The following is a 23,788-nucleotide window of genomic DNA, read 5'->3' on the forward strand; positions in this document are numbered from 1 at the left end:
CCCGAGCAAGCAAGCAGTTTTGAGACTGGGTTTCCAGACATGTGTCATTTCCACCGCATATTTAGCAGCACCTAACTGCCTGAAGTGGGGAGACCGGAATGTGAGGCATGTCTCACCGAGGAGTAGAGTTTTTATTTAAAAAAAAAAAATATCCCTGCACTGCTGATGGAAACGTCAACCTCCCAGCCCGATTCTTAAAAATAAATAAATACAAGGAGTTCCCCGTGTGAGAGGCACATTAGGGATGCAAGATATTCATTTCCATGAAGTCACTCACAGCAGGCCTGTCTGGAAAAATGCTTTCATCTTCTGCAAAGGGAGGGAAAAATGTACTAGCAAGAGGGTTGAAAGACCGAGACTTTGAAATAGAGGGTGAAGTGGGGAAAGTGATCCTTCAGTCAGGTGAATTCGGGCCAAACCAGACTAATTTCTACTCAACCTCAACTCAACGCATAGAGCCCATAGAATGAAGACTTGTAGAGAAACCTCTACATCCAGTCCAAGGATGTTCCAACTGGCTTTCCTGCAGTCCTGTGGTTCCCACAGGGACCCCAGAGTGAAGAGGGCAGTTGACATAGTCGGTGACTTACAGTTTCAGCCAGGACAGCTCTGCTTTTACCTGCTTCATGGATGTGGTCGGCTTCAATTCTCTTAACTCACATCCATTGAGCATCTCCTGTGGCGTGCCTGGTACTTTTCCAAATGTGACGTGATAGTGATTAAGATGGCCATGGCCTTGACTCCCTGCAGTCTATGCAGCCTGCAGGCTATGCAAGGTTCTTTGTGGGCTGGTGGGAGGTGTGTGAGTGAAGCTGTTCTGCTAAAAACAAGTGGTGATCCAACATGCTCATTTTGAGGCTGAATAAACAGAGATCCAGAGAGATAAAGTCCTATGACTAATTAACTGAAGAATTGGGGATAGAATTGAGAGGCCTTGGTTTTTTTACTTCAGCTTTCTTCCTCCTAAGTTCAGACAGGAAGAGAAGGGATGAAAAAATTTTTAGAAATCTGCTCAGCTAGAGAGGATGTAAATTTCAGTCCTTGAACTTCCCCTGACTAGGTCTTATCTTCATTTCTATCCTTCGGAGTGTTGTTTCAAGATGCAATCAAGGCTGTCCGCCCATCCTTGGACGGGGGCCGACATATGCGTCTTGTTCCTTCCAGACCAATGTCTCCGTTTCCCCTCCGATCAGAGGTCATCTGGCTGTGGTTTGTTCCAGGAGCTTTCCCATCAGTCACTCTCCGGGCATGTGGCCCCTTCACACAGTCCGGTCTCTGTGGAATCGCTTGGGCTATCTTGCATTCTTCGCTGCATTGCATCACTTCCTTCCTTCCTTCCTTCCTCGTATGCACGGAACACTTTCTCTCCAGCCCCCATTCCTGCCTGCTCACTCTCCCAACCGTGAACTTTGCCTCTGTTCCCTTTCCTCTCTCTGTCGCCCTTGAGGCTATGTTACTGTATTTTGTAATGCTGAAAATGAGAAGGGAGATGGCAGGAAATCCAGTTTATTTTCCTTTGGATTCTGTGCTTCTGCCTTGTCCTCGCATTCTCTCTTTACCACCCCTCCCTCCTTTCTAATTTGGGGGTTTCCACTTTAGACCTGGTCACCTGTCCTGCCTGCTTCGCATCCCTTCCCTTCCCACCACCTGCGATCCTGTCTCCTGTCGGGGCTTGCAAGGTGAGATCTGATCAGGCTTTTGTGAGGGAGGCGACCTGCAAGGTCTGTGGGTGTGGAATGTTCCTCAGTCAGTCCCGACCTTAACTTGCTGGGGAATGTGTCACAGAGGATTGCTGGCCATGATCCTATGCTCTCCTTAAAGATCCCGTAATACATTCAACATCCTGTTCTTGAGAGCTGCCTACATGTTCGCTCACATATCCCAGTCCTCATTCAGGGGCCGGAGGGAAGGAAAGCAAAAGGCAGCCTCTACCTTCCAAAGATCTCCTCTTTCTTTGTACAACCTTGTTTCTTTGTACAGACAGCCAAAAAAAACAACAACAAATCAACCATGGACACAGACAATAAAGATTAAACAACAACAACAAATAAAAACAAAGCAAAATGTGCTTGTTTTTTGAGAAGGGTCTGTTTTCTCTACAGTCCAGCACACTGAATCTTTCCCGTAGCCTTTGAAATCCTAAAACCAGGTTCTCTGTAAACTTGAGTTAACCAAGTTTGTAGAAGTGGGACACTCTGTGGCTTGTTCCTCTCTTTCATCTCTTTTCCTCATCCGGATTGGGCCACCTGAGGATGCATTCAGCAGGCTTAGCCTACCTACGGTCACCGATGCAAAGAACTCAGATAGGAGAGAGTTACAAGAGACTCTTTAGTTTGCAAAGGAGGAGTGATGTTATTAGGACAAGGGCCTTGAGAAGTTTTTCAATTTAGAGAGTAATTTTGCAGAAATGAGCATACACTCTCTTCTAGCCCCAACTATGATCAATAATTGTGTGGGGTTGAATAGGGTTTACAGCTTTAAGGCTGTTTTCCGTGTGTACAAGGAGCAAATCTTTGACCTTGGCTTCAAGTGGCCACTGTGTTCCAAACAGCTGAATTTATTCCAGCAATATGTAACTCAGAGTGGAAAATAAAATTAGAGCTGCTTTGTTGGAAGAAATGATAGGGAATTTTCAGATAGATAAGATTTTGATCCCCACTTTAGAGCTGAGAGATTAATGTCCCAGCGTGAAGAAGCGCCCTTCAATGTCAAGTCTTCTACCTGCGCCGGCAGTATATTTTCCGTTACACCAAGTCCAAGTTCATGCGGTGTTTCTTTCTCTCTTTTTCACCTGCCTGTTTTGTTTTTCTTCCCTCAGAGCCTTGGCACCTTCTCCTTCATGGTAAGGGTATCAGTGGCGGATTGAAGGGTTGCCCTTGCACTTTGTGGGGCAGCACAACAAGAAGGTCAAGTTCTTATTTGCTGCAGGGACCCGAGGTTGAAAATGACACCAATCAGAAAGGCTATATGCACCCCTATGTTCACAGCGGCACAATTCACCATAGCTAAGATTTGGAAACAGCCTAAGTGCCCATCAGCAGATGAGTGGATTAAAAAACTGTGGTACATCTACACAATGGAATACTACGCCACTATAAAAAAAGAAGGAATTCTTATCATTTGCAACAGCATGGATGGAACTGGACAGCATTATGCTAAGCGAAATAAGCCAGTCAGAGAAAGATAAATATCACATGGTCTCACTCATTTGTGGAGTATAATGAACAACACAAACTGATGAACAAAAACAGATCCAGAGACAGAGAAGCATCGATCAGACCCTCAAACCTCAGAGGGAAGGTAGGGGAGGGTGGGGGTAAAGGGGAGAGATCAACCAAAGGACTTGTATGCATGCATATAAGCCTAACCAATGGACACAGACAACAGGGTGATGAGGGCATGAGTGGGGGGGGGGGGGGAATGAGGGGATAAGGACACATATGTAATACCTTAATCAATAAAGAAAAAAAAAAAGAAAATGCAAGGCAGTTTTCCTCTATGTGGGAAAATCATGCTTACAAAATATGTTTGCTATCAGAGGACACCTTCCATTGAAGCCATATGTACCTGTGAATTGAGTTGGCACATGTCAGTCCTGGGAGATGAACCTAGATGGTCTGGTGTGAGCACATATACTCCAACTTTTTAGGCTAAACAGACCTCACAGATAGGAAGGTGAGGGTTGGATATTAATGGCTCACCATTTCTAGAACAAATAGAAGTTTTTCCTGACTAAACATGAATGGTACCGATGTCAGCAATGCTCTTCCTGCTCAACCCTTCTCTGGTGATGCTTGGAGAATGGGGCAGACAGGGCAATGCTGTGGATGCACGACCTACTCTCACACGTGCATCTGACAGTCTCTAAGTGCTTAGAGAACACAGAGTAGGTCTTCCACTCCCCTCTCTCCCTTCCACTGTGCTGAATAGAGAGATTAGATTTGTTGAATCTGGCTGCACTTCAGATTTATTCTTTCCATTCAGTCTACTGATCTACCTCCTTTCAGTATTTTTGACTTTGGCAAAAAAGGCAAAAAAGATAACAATTGTTCTCACCAAAATCATCAAAGACCTGCTTTTTCTGCTGTTAAATCCAATGGGCAATTTTCAGTCTTTATCATATTCTCACGGCTTTCCTATAGCATATAAAAGTATTAACCGTGCTCTCCTCTCAAAACTATGTTCTGTGGTAGTCTCGGACAGTGCTCTCTCATCAATTTTTTGGATACTCCAATTCAGTTTTCTCTGGGGGTTTCTCTCATTCTTCCAGTTGCTCAGGCAGAAACCCTGAACACATCTTTGATTTATTTCTCTTACAGAGAACATTAAATCCATCAAATTTTCTGGTTTTTTTTTTTCTTCTTTAAAACTATATCTAGAATATACACTGAGTGGCTAGATTATTATGATCTCTGAATGCATAATCATCTGGCCACTCAGTGTATATCCTATATAATAAAAGGCTAATATGCAAATTGTCTCCTCGACCAGGAGTTCGACCAGCAGGCAGGCCGGCCAACTGCCCATGTCCCCTTCCCCTGGCCAGGGTGGCTGGACCCCACCCATGCACGAATTCATGCACCGGGCCTCTAATACATATATATATATATATATATATATATATATATATATATATATACATATATATATATATATATATATCTATATATATATATATATATACACTACCTAATAAAAGAGTAATATGCAAATTAACCATCACTCCACTACATCCACAAGCCACGCCCACCATCCAATCATGTGAGTATGCAAATTAACCCCAACCAAGATGGCTGCCGCCACAGAGAGCAGGAGGGAGGCTTGGGTTTCCCCAGCAATAGAGGAAGCCAAGCTTTCCACACACCCTGGCGGGCCCAGGCCTCCACTCAAGAATACAAAGTTTCAATTATAGAAGACAAATCCCAAGAAAAATGGCGGCAGCCACGGAGCTGGAGAGAGCAGGCTAGGGTTGCCCCTGGCGACCGAGGAAGCCAAGCTTTCAACCTGCCCTGGCCGGCCCAGACCTCTGCTTAAGGCTACAAAGTTTCAATTATAGAAGGTAAACAAATCCAAACAGAAATGGCGGCAGCCACGGAGCGAGCAGAAGGCTTGGCTTTGCTCCAGGCTACAAAGTTTCAATTGTAGAAGATAAATATATCCCAGATACCAGGGCCTCCGCTTGGGTCGCTGGGGGGCATAGCCAGCCTGAAAACCACCAAAGGCCCCTCGCCCAGGCTGTCCCACACCCCAAGGGAAACCCCACCCTGATCCAGGACACCCTTCAGGGCAAACCAGCTGGCCCCCACCCATGAACCAGGCCTCTATCCTACCTAATAAAAGAGTAATATGCAGATTGACCATCATTCTAACACACAAGATCAAGATAGCTGCCCCCATGTGGTCAAAGATCCTGCCCTCATGTGGACACAAGATGGCCACCACAAGATGGCCAGCAGGGGAAGGCATTTGGGAGGGACCAGGCCTGCAAGGGAGGGCACTTGGGGGCAATCAAGCCTGCAGGGGAGGGCAGTTAGGGGTGACCAGGTCAGCAGAGGAGGGAAGTTGGGGGCAAACAGGCTGGCAGGGGAGCAGTTAGATATCAATCAGGCTGGCAGGGCAGTGGTTAGGTGGTGATCAGGCTGGCAGGCAAAAGTGGTTAGGGGCAATCAGGAAGGCAGGCAGGTGAGCAGTTGAGAGCCAGCAGTCCTGGATTGTGAGAGGGATGTCCCAGATTGAAGAGGGTGCAGGCTGGGCTGAGGGACACCCCCCCCCCCACCATTGCATGAATTTCATGCACCGGGCCTCTAATACACACACACACACACACACACACACACACACTAAGTGGCCAGATTATTATGCGTTCAGAGATCATAATAATCTGGCCACTCAGTGTAAATGTTGTGGGTCTTTTGTTTGTTTTTCACCATCACCACTGCTATTGCCTTGGCCTATCCTCTCTTGCCTGGACGGTTACACTCACCTCCCTGGTTGCTCCCTTGTCCTGGCAGGTTGTTCTCAACACAGCAGCCACAGCAGCTCAGTTAAAGCCCAAGTCAGATCGTGTAACATCATTATTCAGAACCCTCCCCAGGCTTCCCCTCTCACTTAGAATAAAAGTCAAAGTGCTCATTATGGCCCATGAGGCTTTCGGTGCCCTGATGTCTCTCCTCTTCACTCAGCCCTAGCTCGCTGAGCCCTTACTGTGTTTCCAAACACACCTGGTGCACTCTTGCCCCAAGCATTTGGCACTTGCCGATCAGAGATCTGTATGGTTTGCTTTCTTCCAATCTTTACTCAAGATACTACTGTCTGCCATCATGGATGAACCTAGAGGGTATTATGCTAAGGGAAATAAGTCAGAGAAAGACAAATACCATATGCTTTCATGTATATGTGCAATCTAAAGAACAAAACAAATGAACAAACAAAACAGAAACAGATTTATAGATACAGAGAACAAACTGATGTTGCCAGAGGGGAGAGGGTTTGTGAGATGGGTTAGAAAGGTGAAGGGATTAAGAAGTACAAATTGGTAGCTATACGATAGTCACAGAGATGTAAATTTTAGCTTATGAGATATAGTCAATAATATTGCAATAACTATGTATGATGCCAGGTGGGTACTTCAATTATTGGGGGTATCACTTTTTAAATTATATAATTGTCTAACTACTGTGCTGTACACTTGAAACTAATCCTATATAATAAAACCCTAATATGCAAATTGACTGAACTGTGGAATGACCAGTCGCTATGATGCACACTGACCACCAGGGGGCAGATGCTCAATGCAGGAGCTGCTCCCTGGTGGTCAGTGTGCTCCCACAGGGGGAGCACCACTCAGCCAGAAGCTGGGCTCACAGCTGACGAGCACAGCAGAGGTGGTGGGAACCTTTGCTGCAGGCGGGCTGTAAGGAGCAAAGGGTCCTGGACTTCGAGATGGCGCAGGCCAGGCTGAGGGACACCCTCCCCCCCGCCCCAGTGCACAAAATTTTGTGAAGTGGGCCTCTAGTATCAAATAATATTGAATGTGAACTTTAATTGAAAAATAAAATTTAAAAAATGTTACTGTCACAGCTTCTTAGTGAGGCCCAACCTAAACACTTTCTCAAAGCCCACCCCCCACCCATTCTTTCTCTCTTTCTCTTTAGAACATATTATTATTAAATGTGCTAATATACTCTCAGCTCTAAAAGGGCAGGGACTTATAATAATTATTGTTCCCACTTTTATTACTAATGTAGTGTTTGCCAGAGTAAGTGCTCAATAAGCATTTGTTGAGTGGCTAATTGACCAAATGTTGGTGTTTCCCATGGTTTTCTCTTAGCCTTTTTTCATGTCACTTGAGTGTCACCTGTTTAAAATCACCCATCTGCAGATAACACTGCATGGAATATTTCTCCTTGGAGCTTCAGACATGTATATTTAAATACCCTAGGCATTGCCCTTGACTTATGTATTGACTATGACCCTCTCTTAAAAATGGCTTGAGCATATTGATGTGCATAATTGAAAAGTCTGGTTGTAGGGTTGGCTTCAGGGGTTGGCTGAAAGCAGGGTTCAAACAATGTCACCAAACCTGCAGGTTCTTGCTCCCTCACTCAGCTCTGCTTTTCTACATTGGCTACATTCTCAGTTTCTCTTCCTGGGGTGGCAAGAGGACACCAACAGACCTAGCTTCATATTCTTACAACTATAAATCCAACTTCAAAGAAGAGAGCCTATTTTCTAGAAGGTTCCACAAAATTACTGACATTCAAACTCTAGTTGGACTAGCTTAGGACAGGTGGAGCCCAGCCTCCCTCACTTGCCCACTAGCAATACAAACACACCATTCATACACCCTCACACATGACGTTGGCCAGGGAAATTGCAGTATTTTTGGTGGCTCTGATCTGGGTCACCTGTTGTATTTTTTGGACAGACTTGCCATACCATATGAACTGGGTTCTGAGGAGAGATCTTCAAGGGAAAATTGGAGATGGTTTTCAGAAGAATGGGAAAGTGGATGCCAAAGATATTACTTGACCGGGTATTATTGTATTTCTAGTTGCTCAGTCATTATGAGGTCTTGCTTCCTCCCTCCTCTTTACTGCTTACATTTTTATATCACTTACCATATAGATTATAATTCCTTCATATATCTTGGATTTATCCATGCCTCTTCCTATGCATTTCTGCTACCTCAGTTCAGGCCTCATTGTTTTGTTTTGTGCCAGATCGACCCATTTGATAGTCCAGAAATGTGCTGCGGGCTTTCTGACCTCCATGCCTTTGCTCTCACTGACTGTTTTGCCTGGAAAGTGCTTCTCTTGGCTCTCTACACTTTCACCAGGGGAGATCCGTCTGTCCTTAAATAATAAGGAATTACTTCTGAGCACCTTCTGTATACCACCTTGACCTGATGCCCTCAGAGAGAGTTAGGTGCCTCGCCCTAGCCTTCTCCGAGTTAGAATTGGCTATGTATTAGTGTGTTTCCCTGTTTAATTGTAAGCTTCCTTGAGAAAGTCTACTGTATCTCTAGTATCTACTATAGTGCTTGGCACATAGTAGGCACTCAATAAATAATTACTGAATGCATAAATAAAATGCAAATAATTAGAAGGTAACATTTGGTATTTAAAAGCATCTTTACTACTGAGCCAAGTACATCAGAAAAGGATAAAATAAAATCCAGGGTGCTGCTATACTGATCCATTCTCATAAGCCAAAGACTCTTGAAAATACATTCACTAGGGAATGGTGGAAGCAGAAAACAAATGCATTAATATAGGTTGGAGATCACTCGTTTGACCTGCCATTTAAGATTTGCCGATTGCAGAATGGGTACACCTTCTTGACCGTTTTCATTCTCCTCGTTTACTTCCTTTTAAAATGTGTGTGTGCATGTGTGGTTTTGGTCATGGGAAGGGGGATACTAAATGTCTGGAAAAAAAATGGGGCTCAAGAGAAGTGACCTTTATCAGGGATCATTTTAAAAGCTCCAGAAAATTCCACATCAAAGGTTCACAATTATGCTTTCCTTAATACTACTAATAAAGATTAAACATTTATAGAGAGATCTGCAATCAATATAAATCAGTGTTCCCGTGGGTAGCCTGTTTACGGCCATTTTGTACACAAACGGCAGTATTGTTCTAGGATTGGTCGTTAGTTCACGAGAATTCCAACAGAATGTCCAAACAAATTCTTCCACAGTGACGTGGACAGAACATCATTTCTTCAGAGGCGCCAGGACAGTGCAGAAACCCCTCCTTCAAGTGTGTGCATTCATCATTGATGGAAACTCTGATGCTCACTTGCTGGCATTCGATTTCTTACAATTATAAAACAAACACAGTTCATGAACTTTCTGTCATATTTTGATCAAATGTTAAACCCTTTCCTCAACTTGTGGAATATTAAGCAACATGCCATCGATTGAAACAGGACATTTAATAGAAGCACAGAAGATACTTCATTTTAAAAGAAATAGTCATATGCATTCAACTTACTGGTTAGCACACAATTTTTGCTCATATAGAATGGGGCCTATGCACTAAGCTATTAAGAAGCCAGGTAAACAAATTTGCCAGGACTATATGCATTTCCTACTTCTAATATACGTTCTTTAGAAGATCCCTGATGAGGAGAGATGGTTGAGATGCCATTGGCACTAGGACCTGGCATCCACCATGGGTTGGCTCAGAGAATAGCAACAAAGAAGTAGAGCTAGAGAAAGCAGCAAGCACAGCTATAGCTGAAACTCACATGACAAGTATTAAGATGGATGCAAAGAGGGGTGACTAAATTATTAATCTTTTCCATAATCCTTGTCTTCCCACACAATGACCACATTCATTAGTGTCACTTTGAATACAGAAGTGTGCTGTGGGCTTTCCCTGATGATAAAAAGCCTCCTTCATATCTTTCGCTTTTCCTTGTGGTTGAATATTCCAGTCTTTCTGGGAACTCGACTCTGTAAATCACTCCTTATCGTATGCTAGGACGTGTAGGACAAGGATGTCCTTTATGGGCGGTTGATCTTCTTAGTTAACCCAATTGTTTTGGTCCCTTTCTCAGTTACATGTGCCTCTCCATAATACATCCTAGTGTAGAAAGTACCAGAATTTGATTCAGCTCAAAGAACAATTTGCCACAGAATTTAAGCAAAATGAAAATATACTGTTTACAATTGATTCACAAAAAATAATTTTATGTACTCCTTTAAAGAGCACATCTGCTGTATAAATTGAAGTATGGTAATGGCTGTCATTGGTAGAGGGTTTACTGTGCACCAATCAATCTGCTAAGAGATTTACTCCCATAAATCACTGAATCTTTATGAATATCCTTTTAAAGGGCCTAGTTACGTTATTTAATTAAAATAAAAATATTTTAAAACTAGCTTATTACATACTAAAAAAGAAAAGATAAAACACAAATGTTAAGAATAATTTTATGAATCTGTGTTGCTATGTTTCATGGAAATTTTTACCATAATTTCCAGGTTGGAATTGCTTCATCAAAATTTAATGTAAATCTAATCAATTTTCAAAAGAATTTGATAAAATAGAAAAAGCATTAAGATGGACAAATTATATGTGCCTATAATGTGATATTTTCTGCTTGAGGTATGTGTGGAAATGTTATAAATGAAAGAATTATATCTTCTTTTAATTTTTTGTAATTATATCTTCTTTAAATATTCTTCTAATATTTAAAATTTTGTCTTTAGAGATAGGTCTCAATGGAACAGGAAGGCTATGTCCCTGGTCATGCAGTTCGTTATGGACTTAGATCCTCCACAATGAGCTCTCCAAACCCAAGTGACAACTTCACCTTTAACCCCAGAAGGCCAAAGAATGGATGGATTCAATCCTAAATTCTTTAAATCTAATATCTAAATTGAAAATTTCCACAATAATTTTTTTGGCATGTGATGAGAATTTTAAAAATCATTTAAAATTATTTAAAGCTTGGCTACCATTCTAATTCAAAAAAGAGCATAAGCTACTAGCTCTGATTTTTGTTTAAACTGGGGTTTAAAAACCCAGGACAATAAATATATTATATATATGTATGTGTCAGCTCCAAAATATTGGGAAATAATTGATATCTAGGATACTTGTTAGAATGAGTTTTTAAAAAATGTGTTTTTATTGATTTTAGAAAGAGAAAGAGAGAGGGAGAGCGAGAGAAACATCAATGATGAGAAAGAATCATTGATAGGCTGCCTCTTGCCTGACCCTCCTGCTTCATGGTTTGATGCTCAACCACTGAGCCACACCGGTGGGTGATCATGTGAATTCTTCAGCTTAATGTCTGTGCGGTGGCTCATATTTTCTCTTAACAGAGAACATTTTCACAGTATCTGGTAAACATTACTCAACAACCCGTGTGATCATGTACCTGTTTTCTTAACAATGAAAAAAAAAAAAAACACAGTGGGGTGCTGCCAGTGAACAAGGCAAAGCTGTGGAACCTGCTAAAGGTATGCAGTCCTCTCTCACACCCCTCCACTCCCCCCCTCCTCCTTCTTGCCCAAGATCTTCCAGACCCTGTTAATTAGGCAATTTTTAAATATGGGGAAGGCAATATGGTTAGAATAGAAGATGTGATTTTGTACTAACAGAGAGAAATGTTAAGAAATCAGGCAGGGGGTGTGTGGGAGGGAGGCAGGAGGGCTTTATTGGATGGGTTGTTCACAGCCAGCACGGGGAGAATGGAAATCCAGCACTGCCAGCACACTTCCCATCTCTCTGCAGGATTCTGCTTCATGTCACTCCAAAGGCTGCCAAAACAACTGTCAGAGTTCACCTGCAGAGGCCTTGCACGTGACAAAGTCAAGACAAGGCTGCTCTTTTTAGCCAATACGCAACCCTAGCTCTTGCTGGGTGACTCAAGGCAGTAGGTGTCCCTGTGTCAAGATTCCTCACCTGTTCACTCTTGATCCCTGTAGCTGATTACATGGCTATTTGAGGTGAATTATGAGTCAGCAAATTGTAAATATGATGAGGGGGGAAAAAGAAAATCTAGTAGAAACCATCAGTGACAAAAAGCAGGAGTTAATGAGTTTTTTAGATGCGTCACTCTCCTGCACTGCTATTTGCTAGTTTTTTGTTTTTGGAGATTAAAATGTTTTCGGTGGCTTGGTTACGGGCAGCGTGGTTCAGTGAAGTTTTCTAGGACTTGCTTAAAGGAATCCTCTAAGTTGCACGCTTTTAAGTCAAAGGACAGCACCTTCTGTTTGAATTTTCAGTGCCTACCATAGAGACTGGAGCATGGTAAGAGCTCTAATTTTTGTTTAATACATTAATTAAAAGGAAAAAGCCATAATATGGAAGTAGGAAGTAATCACATTCATGTATATCAAAGCTAGTCCTTTAAATGATATATCCTTTAATAAGTCATTCTAGCAAAAGTTACAAATATGAAAAACTCTGACAAGAAGACAGGTGTTAGCCACAATAATTCTTTTTTGTCATAGGGAGGACATTAATTAAGGTTTTTAAAAAATAAAATACTATAAAAAATTCAAGGTGAACCACTTTGAAAATTAAAGGTTTGTAGAAATGAAGATAGCAAGTACATGTCAAAACTGCTTAACTATACGCAGCCATAAATTCCAACAGAAATAGAACAAAGACAAGTATTCTCTAGAGGTACTTCGCCTTATCTATTATCATAAGCATTGACTGTGCAGGAAACATAGGTTGGTAGCATTACAAGTCCTGAAACATCCTCTGGGAATTTAACTTCTTAAAGTTTCTGAAAAGTCATTTAAAGCTCTCTATTTTTGGAACATTGGAGGCACAAACCTTAAATAGGTGACTTATAATGATAAAAAGTGAATTTGTATAAACCTAAATTGCTTCAAATTGTGGATCTATTTTGGGTGTGACGTGATATACAATTTGACCAGAAGATGGCAGCATTCTGATAGAAAAAAAGAAACAAAACAAGAAAGCAAACACATAAACAAAAGGCAAGCTAATAAAATTGCCATGTTTTGTATTCTTTAAAGTTTTGATGAGACTATTCAAATCAGTGTCAGTTTGTTTTGGGATGTTATCTTTTTCAAGGTGTAAGATGTCCTATCCTCCTGCCTCTAAATAACTTAGTAATTAGAAGGACCTAACTGTACTATTGTTTTTATCAAAACAAAACATGCAAATAAACAAACAAAAACATTTGAAAGATTCAACAATTATCTAAAGGCCATAGAATTTTAAGGCAGTGGTGTATTAATTTTTTTTTGAGTAAAAATATTTGAAAATAACATATGGGAATAAAACTTATGATCCAGAAAGACAGTAAATGTGTCAGAATTTTTCTCTAAAATATCTTTTTGGGGAGGAGAAATTGTTCTTGTGTACTATAAAATGCATTGCATAAAAGCACAATGAAAAAACATAATGATATTCTTCCATGGAGAATATAAAAAGAAATACATTTAATCTGTTTATAAATCAATTTTGTCTGTGCTCTTATCAGAAATCTATTTTAAGTTCAGACATCTGCTTACTTGTTTTTCTTTGTTTATAACACTATTGGAAGTCCTTAATTCCAGAAAAAGTAAGAGAACGTCCTTTATGCACCTTAATAACAACTTTAATTGAATTGAAAAGATACACAGGGGAGAATATAGCTCATGTCCTTAGTAATGTGTCTTCCAATTTATACAGCAAATGGAATTATGGAGAATCCACTGGAATAATATTCTTTAAACCAATTAGTGAGTAATGTGGTTTATTCTGTGTTGAAGGATGGCATTGAATAACCTAGGCCAGCAGAGCTGAAACCTGGGCTAAGGTGAGTTGTTCTGGTCAAGTCTGCTTTCTCTCTCACTTTTTTGTTTCTATTGTCCCTAGCGTTCAGGACTCAGTGAGGATGAAGCTTTAGGAAGGACTATGTAGCCTTGGCAGCAGGGGAGTTCTGGGGCAGCTTCACCAGGATGTTCTTGGAAATGAAGTAGACATATATCAGAGGCCGCCTGGACACACAACAAAATCCTAAAACTTTTTCCTTGCTCGTATAATTTTTTTAGTCTAGGGTTTCAACAAAGTTTATGCTATGGATTAAACAAAGAAGACCTTATTCAGATGGCCAATATATAAAAGAGATAAAAAAAAATAAATTGGCTGGGGCAGGTGGAGGAAAGCAGTTCCGGGTGGGGGAGGTATTCCAGAGTGCACAGTCTGAATAATACTGATTTATTCAGTTACTAGAGGCCTGGTGCACAAAAATTCATGCAAGAGTAGGCCTTCCTTCCCCCAGCTGCTGGCACCGGCTTCCCTCTGGTAACCGGGACCCGGGCTTCTCTCCTCTGGCTGCCGGCAGGCACCTGGGACCTGGGTGGCTTTGCTCTGGCCCCGGCTTCGTCTGGAAGGACATCTGGAATGATGCCTGGAAGGATGTCTGGTCTAATTAGTATATTACCCTTTTATTATTATAGATTATTGCCTGTTTGTTTGATTCTCTGCATTTCACATTATGACTAATTTGGTAAATGCTCATTCAGTAGTTACTATGGTATGAATGCAAGGATAGGCCTTCAAAATGAATGAACAGGCCAGCCGGCATGGCTCAGTGGTTGAGCATCGACTTATGAACCAGGGAGTCACAGTTCGATTCCTGTTCAGGCCATATGTCCTGGTTTTGGGCTTGATCCCCAGTGTGGGGCATGCAGGAGGCAGTTGATTGATGATTCTCTCTCATCATTGATGTTTCTATCTCTCTCTCTCCCTCTCCCTTCCTCTGTGAAATCAATAAAAATATATTTTAAAAACACACACAAAATGAAAGAACAGAACAACAACAAAATAAAATGGATAAAGCAATCTATGGTAAAGAGGAAGAACTTGGAGGCATTTTCATGAACATTAGTTGATTTTTCTTTGAAGGAGTTTAATAATCCAGAAGTCACCTGGATTATAACAAGTTGTTAAAGTGGAAAGACTCACCAAAAAGTGACAGTGGCAACAATAATCTAAAGAACACGAACTATTGATTAAAAAAACAGCACATAAAGTGGTCATTAAATACTTAGAATAGTCAAGATTATTGATATTTTTCAAGTGATGGTGTCTTAGGACACCATGAAGATAAAGAGAAAACAATTCCCATACTTTCATATTCTCATGATGCCAACTATTTTAGATGTATGATATTCAGAATACTCAAGTACTTGGTTATTTTTTCATTTATAAATCTGGTATGTGGTCAACAGCTCAAAACTATGGTCAAGAAGATCTTCTGTGTAAACTCTGTGTAACTGCTATTGAATATCACATGCAATCCCCAGTTAAACATTTCAACTGACTTCAACTGTCTCTAAGAAGTGAGTGTAGAGACCATCAAATACCAGGGGGAGAATTAATTATCAAGGAATCAAAGTAGAGAAGGAGATAAAAGTGGAAAAATTTTGAATATATAATTCGAATTTTGGGACAACTAGGTCTGAAATGAAGAAAGTGAGGACTCTGTGAAAATGGCTTACCGGTTACTCTTACTGCTCAGTGTTATGAATTATATTTTTGGTTGCTGTGATGTGGCATGCTGTTGGCTTGCCATCTTACATTGCCCAGAAATAACTGGAAGTTGTTATTTCTCTTGGATGAAGTATGAGCTGAATTTGAGAAGTAACATCAGCACATAGAAAAATGAAAATTTTCTCATTGTAATGATGATAACATACAAAAGTACTATTCATATGATCAAATCCTAGGTTGCAGAAATGATTTAAAAAAAATGGTTTCTTCTCCTAATAGAATCTAGTCAATGTTAACTCTCACATCATTCACATGTGTTCCATTTTCCTCATCTTTCTTTTGGTTTCAGGAATTCTGCTGCAGTCATCTAATTAACAAGTTTATTTTAAACTAAACACAAACAAGATAGAAAAACAATTTTGCCAACTCCAAACAATTATTTAAATACCATGTGCTCATATTTTAGTATTATTACAGATCGGTATATCTGGGTACAAATTATACTTTTCTTGGCAAAGTGAAACTCTTAGATTGAATGTGAAGAGGATTATGTAAGGAGGTCATTGTGGAGATTGGAAAACCTACTCCCTAACACTACTGTCATGAATTAATGTGTAAATGGATTGGAAACAGATGCAGGATCTTCTAAAACAAAAAACAACAGAATTTTGAATTTCTTTTGAATATAAAAGCAAATGGCTATGAAAAATTTTTCTATTTTTCAAAGCCCAAGGTTAATGAATTACATTACATATTCCTTTATTATTGAAAATCTAGAATATGTGAGTGAAATCCTCTATGCTTTAGAATCATAGACTTCTAAGAACTATCTCATTATAAGAATCACAGAATGATTTGTTTTTAAGAAACATTTTTCTCTAGCTCTCTGGTGGATCAGTTTTTCTTTAAAAAAATCAATAAAATTTTCCTATTTTTCTTTCTCATAAACCATGAGGGCCTTAGTGAAAAAAAAAAGACAAATATTTATTTAAAAATCCACATACTTTAATATTATTGCTTAGCTATATCAAAGTTGAATTGCCACATTCAGAAGCATTATAATCAAAGGCATTTTCTAAGACCATTACATTTTTGTTTGCATGTATTATGAGCTGAATTTTATTTAATTTTTTGATGTACCATAATAAACTACTAAACATTCTTTTAAAAATATATTTTTATTGATTTCAGAGAGAAAGGGAGAGGGAGAGAGAGATAGAAACATCAATGATGAGAATCATTGATTGAATGCCTCCTGCACACCCACTACTGAGGATTGAGCCCACAACCCAGGCATGTGCCCTTGCCCGGAATTGAACCTGGGACCCTTCAGTCTGCAGGCCGACACTCTATCTGCTGAGCCAAACTGGCTAGGGCAACTATTAAACAGTTTTTAAAAAAAATTCTGCATGTCTGTATTTCCTTTACTATGTTATTTTCTTCAATTACCACATGTGACATTATGAAATACTATATAAATTAATAAATATATTATTAAAATGTATATTGAACAATAATTATGTGAATATATAAGAACTACGTAAACAAAGTAAGTGTCCATTGATAGACAACTGGATAAAGAAAATATGGTGGTACATATATGCAATTAACTATTACTTGGACATAAAAAAAATAAAATCTTTCCATTTGTGACAATGGATTAAATAAAATCTTTCCATTTGTGACAATTCACTTAGCACACAATCCTAGAGGATTGTGTGCTAAGTGAAATAAGTTAGACAGAAAAAGACAAACACTGTATGACTTCACTTATGTGTGAAATCTAAAAACCAAAATAAACAAACACAGAAACAAATTCATAGATATAGAGAATAAACTGATGTTTGCCAGATGGAAGGGGAATTGGGAGTGTGCAGTGAAAAAGGTGAAGGGATGAAGAAGTACAAATTGGTAGTTACAGAATTGTCATGGGGATGTAAAATATAGCTTAGGAAATATAATCAATAACATTGTAATAACTATCTGTGGGTGCCAGGTGGGTACTGGACTTATTGGGGGAACCACTTTGTAAGTTATATAATGTCTAACCAAGACATTGTACACCTGAAAGTAATATAATATTAAATAACAACTGAAATTAAAATTTTTTAAAAAAGAACTTCATAATTACTACTAACTTGGTTTTATTGAAAATTTATATAATTAGGAATTATTCCACACAGGATTTTGGAAAATGACATCAGGATATATCCCTTTCTTGATGTTATTTTCCAAAAGCCTATATCTATATTATCTCTATCTCTGTCTCTGCCTCCGTCTCTGTATCAATATCTATTTACATCTATATCTATATTATCTATTTATTCATATAATCTGATAAATATACATACAACATATATGTATATTTAATCTACTCACACACATATATGCATATAAACACATACAAAAAAGCTATGGTGGATGAATGATTTAGAAAATGATGTTAAAATAATATAACCTATGCCATGCTCAGTGCTAATCCAGAAGTCATCTGAATTACAAATTGTTAAAATGGAAAGAATAGAGAATCACCAAAAAGTGACAGTGGCAACAATAATCTAAAGGATATAAACTATTGATTAAAAAAACCCAGCATATACATTGGTCATTAAATACTCAGAATAGTCATGAATATTGATGTTTTTCAAGTGATGGTGTCCTAGGACAGCATGAAGATAAAGAAAAAACAATTCCCATACTTTCATATTCAACGAAACTGTTCTTGTGTACCTCGAGAATGCAAACATTAGTGCTATTTGTTTCTGACATAATAATATCTCAAACCAGTTTACATAGGTTCTGAAGCCAGACTGTTGGCATGTGAACGCCTGGCTGAAGCAGGGTCCGGTCGTCTGTGGCATTGGAGCCTTTTCTTTTTAACGTTTTCAGAAGTGGCCATGAACTTGCAGTCAGGGTGTACTCTTGAGGCTTTGTTTTGGCGACCCTCTAGCAGCCTCTGGGCAGGATTTACTCAGAAACACTCTTTAAAGGAGTTGGCAGTCTCTGGCTGTGTGCCACCCTGCCTGCCCTCAGCTCCTGCTTCTCCAGAATCTGATGTGTCCCCCCTTTATCTGTTCCATCGCTATTGGGGTGGTAATGATGAAAAGATTAGGAGTGGAATTCGAGCTACCATTGCCACCTTGAACTGGAATAAAGTATATCTATCTGTCTATTTTTTTTTAACCTGGTAGCAATTATAATAATGAAGGTCAACACCTTCTGCTATTTTTGATGCCTTCAATTATTTTATAATGCCAGTATTCAATACATTCTGATATGAATGCCAATAGATTACAACATTGCTTTAGGTAGCTTAGGATATACTCAAAGCCACTCTGTCTAGCTGTGGTTCCAACATGCCCAGATGATTGGGGGTTCTCATCACTGTTATCAGAATTCTATCACAAGAAACTAATGGAATTTATGGGGGGGGGATTTAGACTAAATTAAAAACATGTAATGCTCTTAATGATGCTCTCAGTCATTCTACACAGCAAAATGCTAGACTCTCCCTGTTCCTCCAATTACTTATTTTACAAATTAAAATACGTTGCTTTCCTTATCTAGGATTTGGTTTATTTTTTTTTCAAAAATGCATGACTAATAGTGATTTTGTGAACACCCACGCTTATCAGTGTCTTTAGGAAAAACAACAATAACAAGAACAGTAGAACCCCTGGGGTTTTAGTGCCCAGCTTTAAAATCCTTCATGTAACCACCCTATATTAATTCATTCAGGAACAACACAAGCACTGAATACCAGGGCCAGAGAGATGTCAGTGAATCAAAGCTCTGTATGTAAAGTGATACGACTGCTTCTGGGTTGTTTGCAGAAGCATCTCGTATGAAGGGCATTCTGAGACTGCTTCCAGGGAACAAGCAAAGAATTTAGAAAAATTGATGAACTTTCTGACATGAGGCACTAGATCTTTTTTTTTTCCAAATGCGTTTTTTTTTTTTTTTGGTAGCGGATATCCTACCTTTTAACTTTATAATTTTCGTGTGAAATATATCTCAGAAATCTACTTTAACACTCAATTTTCAGCATGATATACATACATATGTACACAAGGGTGGGCAAAAGCAGGTTTCCAGTTGTGAAAGAGTTTATTCTTATATTATTATTTATTTATTAATTACTAGAGGCCCAGTACACAAGTTTCGTGCACTGGGGGGGGGGGGGGGGGGGAGGGTCGCTCAGCCCGGCCTGCACCCTTGCACCCTCTTACAGTATGGGACTCCTCGGAGGATGTCCACCTGCCAGCTTAGGCCCGATCCCCTCAGGGATCGGGCCTAAGCTGGCAGTCAGACATCCCTCTTGCAGTCTGGGGCTCTCGCAGTCTGGGGCCCCTCACTCCTTACAGCCCACCTGCAGCGCAGGCAGGAGAGGCTCCCACCACTGCCACTGTGCTCACCAGCCGTGTGCCTGGCGCTCAGCCAGAAGCCGGGTTTGCTGCTCCTTAAGGCTGCCTTGGAGGCGGGAAAGGCTCCTGCCACCACTGCTGTGCTTGCCAGCCATGAACCCAGCTTCTGGCTGAGCGGCGCTCCCCCTGTGGGAGCTCACTGACCACGAGGGGGCAGCTCCCGCATTGGGCATCTGCCCCTGGTGGTCAGTGCGTGTCATAGCGACTGGCTATTCCGCCGTTTGGTTGATTTGCATATTAGGCTTTTATTATATAGGACTGTATTATTATTAAACTACTTTTGCTCACCCCTGTGTACGTATGTATGTACATATACATATACGTATATATGGCATTTATGGAAAATCTGAAGATTAGTCATTGGTCCTGTTCTAATAATATAAAAGTAGAAACCTTATTGAAAAATAGGCACTTAGAAACCCAGAGAGCCTACACACAAAAGGAAAGCCAAATATTTCTGGTAGTTAGTCACTGTTATAAATAGACCGCACAGCAGCAAATCAAATATTACATTAAATAACTCTGAAATGAAAGTAAGCATTCTGTGAAAATGTGACATTTTGGAGCAGAAGGTTAGTTCATTTTAGGTGGATGTTAGAAGTAGATGTCCTTAGAATTTAATGTTTCTACTTAATATTAAAATTAACATTTTAGTTCATGACCAAAAGAAGAGCATTGTAGAGTTTCCCCGAAGTATTCAGATTGCTGTTACACATTATTTATTCCATGAGCTCAAAATCAAGGGGAAAAGTATTTGTTTAATCTCTCATAAAATAGGTAAAATTTTCCATTCTAATATTGAAACTCAGGAACAACTGAAAATATAAAATTGATCCACAGCCCCCAAATTATTTTCAAACGGTACTAAAAAGGGAGTGCTCAAAAGAATAACGACACCAATAACAACAAAAAATAAAATGCACACACACAAATGAAAACAACCCTTCTCCTCCCAAAACAAAAGTCTTTTATTATCAGCCATTTTCTTTAAGCTACTTTCATTATCAGCCATTTTCTTTAAGACATTTCCTAAAAGTCAGTTGCATTTGACAGTGGAGTGCTTTTTTCTGGGTACTTTTCATGGCTGGCTAGAGGACTTTACAAAATTGAAGCTCAGGAGTTGGGCGGAGTTGCATGTCTAGTTGTCTAGCTCTACCTGCGGTATTGATCTAGACGCGGTGAGCAGTGTTTGGTTGTCTTGGAGTAGAAGAGTGTGTTTGGAGCAAAGTCAATTACGTAATGACTCTCACAGCTCACTGTCTAGTGAGTTGTGGCATCACTATGCAGCTGTGATTATGTGTCCAGGTAACAATTCATGCCTGAATAGCTGAATACATACTCACATCCGATTTCATTAACTTTTCAGTAAATATTTGATTTGTGGTGCATGAAAAAATGTTTCCGTTCAATAACTAATTTAAGTGTTTTTTAAATTTTGCCTGTGGGAATGAATAGTCTGGTCAACTGATATGGCAAAACACGAATAAGAACCCATCATAAAATACTCCAAGGGGTTAAAGTCCTTGGAACACTGATGGTTTTATGTTTTTCACTTCAAAACTTTACCAAAGATGGTTCTATAAAAATAATATATACTATTTTTGTGTATATACAGTTAATTCTCACCCAAGGATATTTTTCCCATTGATTTTTAGAGAGAGTGGAAGGGATGGAAGGAAGGGTAAAGAGAGAGAGAGAGAGAGTGAAGAGAGAGAGAGAAACATTGATGTGAGAGAGATACATCAATTGGTTGTACCCTTACCAGTCTGGGGATCGAACCTACAACCCAGGTATGTGCCCATGAGTGGGAATTGAACCTGTGACCCTTCAGTGCATGGGCCAATGCTATAACCACTTAGCAACACTGGCCAGGGAATCATGTATATATTTTAATGGAAATATATTGACCACATTTATAAACATGCAGTTACTAAAGATAGACTAAGGAAATGTGCACAGAGTTGTATAAATTGTAACAAATTATAAGGTGACCACATACTAAAATACAGCATGTATCAAAAAAATGTAGACACACTTTGCATAATTATAAAGGCAGCATACATTTCATTTTCAAAATATAATAGAATGTATAGCTCTCGGCCGTTAAAGTGTGTCGATGTTTTTGGGACACGCTGCATGTATGTTTCAAGGGAGAAATAGTGGGTACCAATGGTAATTATAACAATAAAAGCATAATATGCTAATTAGACCAGATGTCCTTCTGGACATCCTTCTGGATGATCTTCCGGACAAAGCCGGGGCTGCGAGGGAAGCCCGGATCCCGGGTGCCTGCTGGCAGCCGGAGGGAAGCCCGGGTTCCCGGTGCCAGAGGGAAGCTAGTGCTGGCAGCTGGGGGAAGGAAGGCCTACTCTTGCATGAATTTTGTGAATCGGGCCTCTAGTTCTAAAGCAAAGAGGGACATGCAATAAATATCAGCGTTAAGACTGCTCTTCGCACATACGTTTAAAAAGGTAATTCACCTTCCTTCAGATTTTCTTCTTACATGTCAGTGCCACACTTCCTCCCAAGCTTGAAAGAGACAATGCTCCAATGTTTCTCAAACCTTCACGTTAAAATCATTGAGCGGCTTTTTACCTTTTGCCTTAATAAGCAAGTGCTAACATGAGATTACCGAGTTTCATATTATAATTTTGCATTTTAACCTTCTTTACTCATTAGAAAAAAGAAGTGCACCATTTCATTGAAGTCAGCCTGTTGGTACACCATCACTTTTAACCCTATTTTTTCAGTGTACCCCAAAATAGCATTGTGTGGTATGTCATTGGTTTCTTTTATTTTCAGTACTAGTGACCCGGTGCATGGATTCCTGCACACTGAAAGGAAATTAATTAGAAGGTGGCCGGTGGGGCGGGAATGGGCAAGATGGGCTGGGTACACCCTGGAGCCAACCTCCCGCAGTCCCTCCCCAGGGTCTGTGGAGTGAGCCGGGTCCCTCCAGCAGGTGGGGTCCCTTGGCCTAGCCTGCGGGGATGGGGCTGAAACTGGCTCTCCAACATCCCCCGAGGGGTCCCGAAGTGCGAGAGGGCACTCTGCACAGTTGCTGTCATACAGGGTGTGGAACGCAAATGCAAGTGTGCAGTAAACCAGATTCGGGGCCGACAGCGCCCCAGCAACTACATAACCCACAGCCGAAGGTGGAATTGCGTGGATCCGAGAGGAATTGGGCTCCCTTCTCTCTGGTTTTGGGGTGCGTCACCGGCGAACTGCCACTGCCAAGTCACTGCAGCTCAGCAGCTCCTGCATCAAGCATCTGCCCCCTGGTGGTCAGTGTGCATCATAGCGACTGGTTAGATGGTAGGAGGGATACTTAGCATATTAGTCATATATATATATATATATATATACAGTCATTGCAGTTCACTGTTTACATGCCTACCTCCCTTTGCTAGACTGAGAGCCGTTTAAAGACAGAGAATATGTTTTATTCCCACTCTTTATCATAATGTATGGCACGTAGTAGGCATTCAATAAATATTTATTCCATTAAAATACTCTAGATATGCTTGCAAATGAACATATCCACTATGTTTTAAATTCAGAGTACAGTATTCTCTTTTGAGTCTTATTTCAGACTTGTCTTTTATTTTAAAGACAGTCAAACAAGGAACGCAAACTTATTTCTCTGTGTTAAGCTAACATGGGCATTTAAAAAAAATAATACAACACTATGATTTTCACTAAACTAGGAAAGGTTATTTTGGAGCTGCTGGGACGTTAGATATTTGAAGTAGTAATTACTTCCTCCTTAAATGTTACCTTTCAGAGTCAAATATTGCTTTCCTGTTGCAGTTTAACTTTTTACTTAAAGGAAAATGTCTTTTATTCACAATTCACGGTGCTATAATATTACACGTGGTCATTCTCCTT

General features: G+C 40.0%; 1 protein-coding gene across 1 annotated transcript in view; it reads right to left on the reverse strand.

Annotated features, from left to right (window-relative positions):
* The window catches only part of LOC129149980 (rho GTPase-activating protein 7-like), a 303,990-nt gene that overhangs the window by 182,698 nt on the left and 97,504 nt on the right, over positions 1-23,788 (reverse strand). The gene's annotated exons all lie outside the window — the stretch shown is intronic.

The sequence above is a fragment of the Eptesicus fuscus genome, chromosome 8 (genome assembly GCF_027574615.1).
Source record: "Eptesicus fuscus isolate TK198812 chromosome 8, DD_ASM_mEF_20220401, whole genome shotgun sequence".
Taxonomy (NCBI): domain Eukaryota; kingdom Metazoa; phylum Chordata; class Mammalia; order Chiroptera; family Vespertilionidae; genus Eptesicus; species Eptesicus fuscus.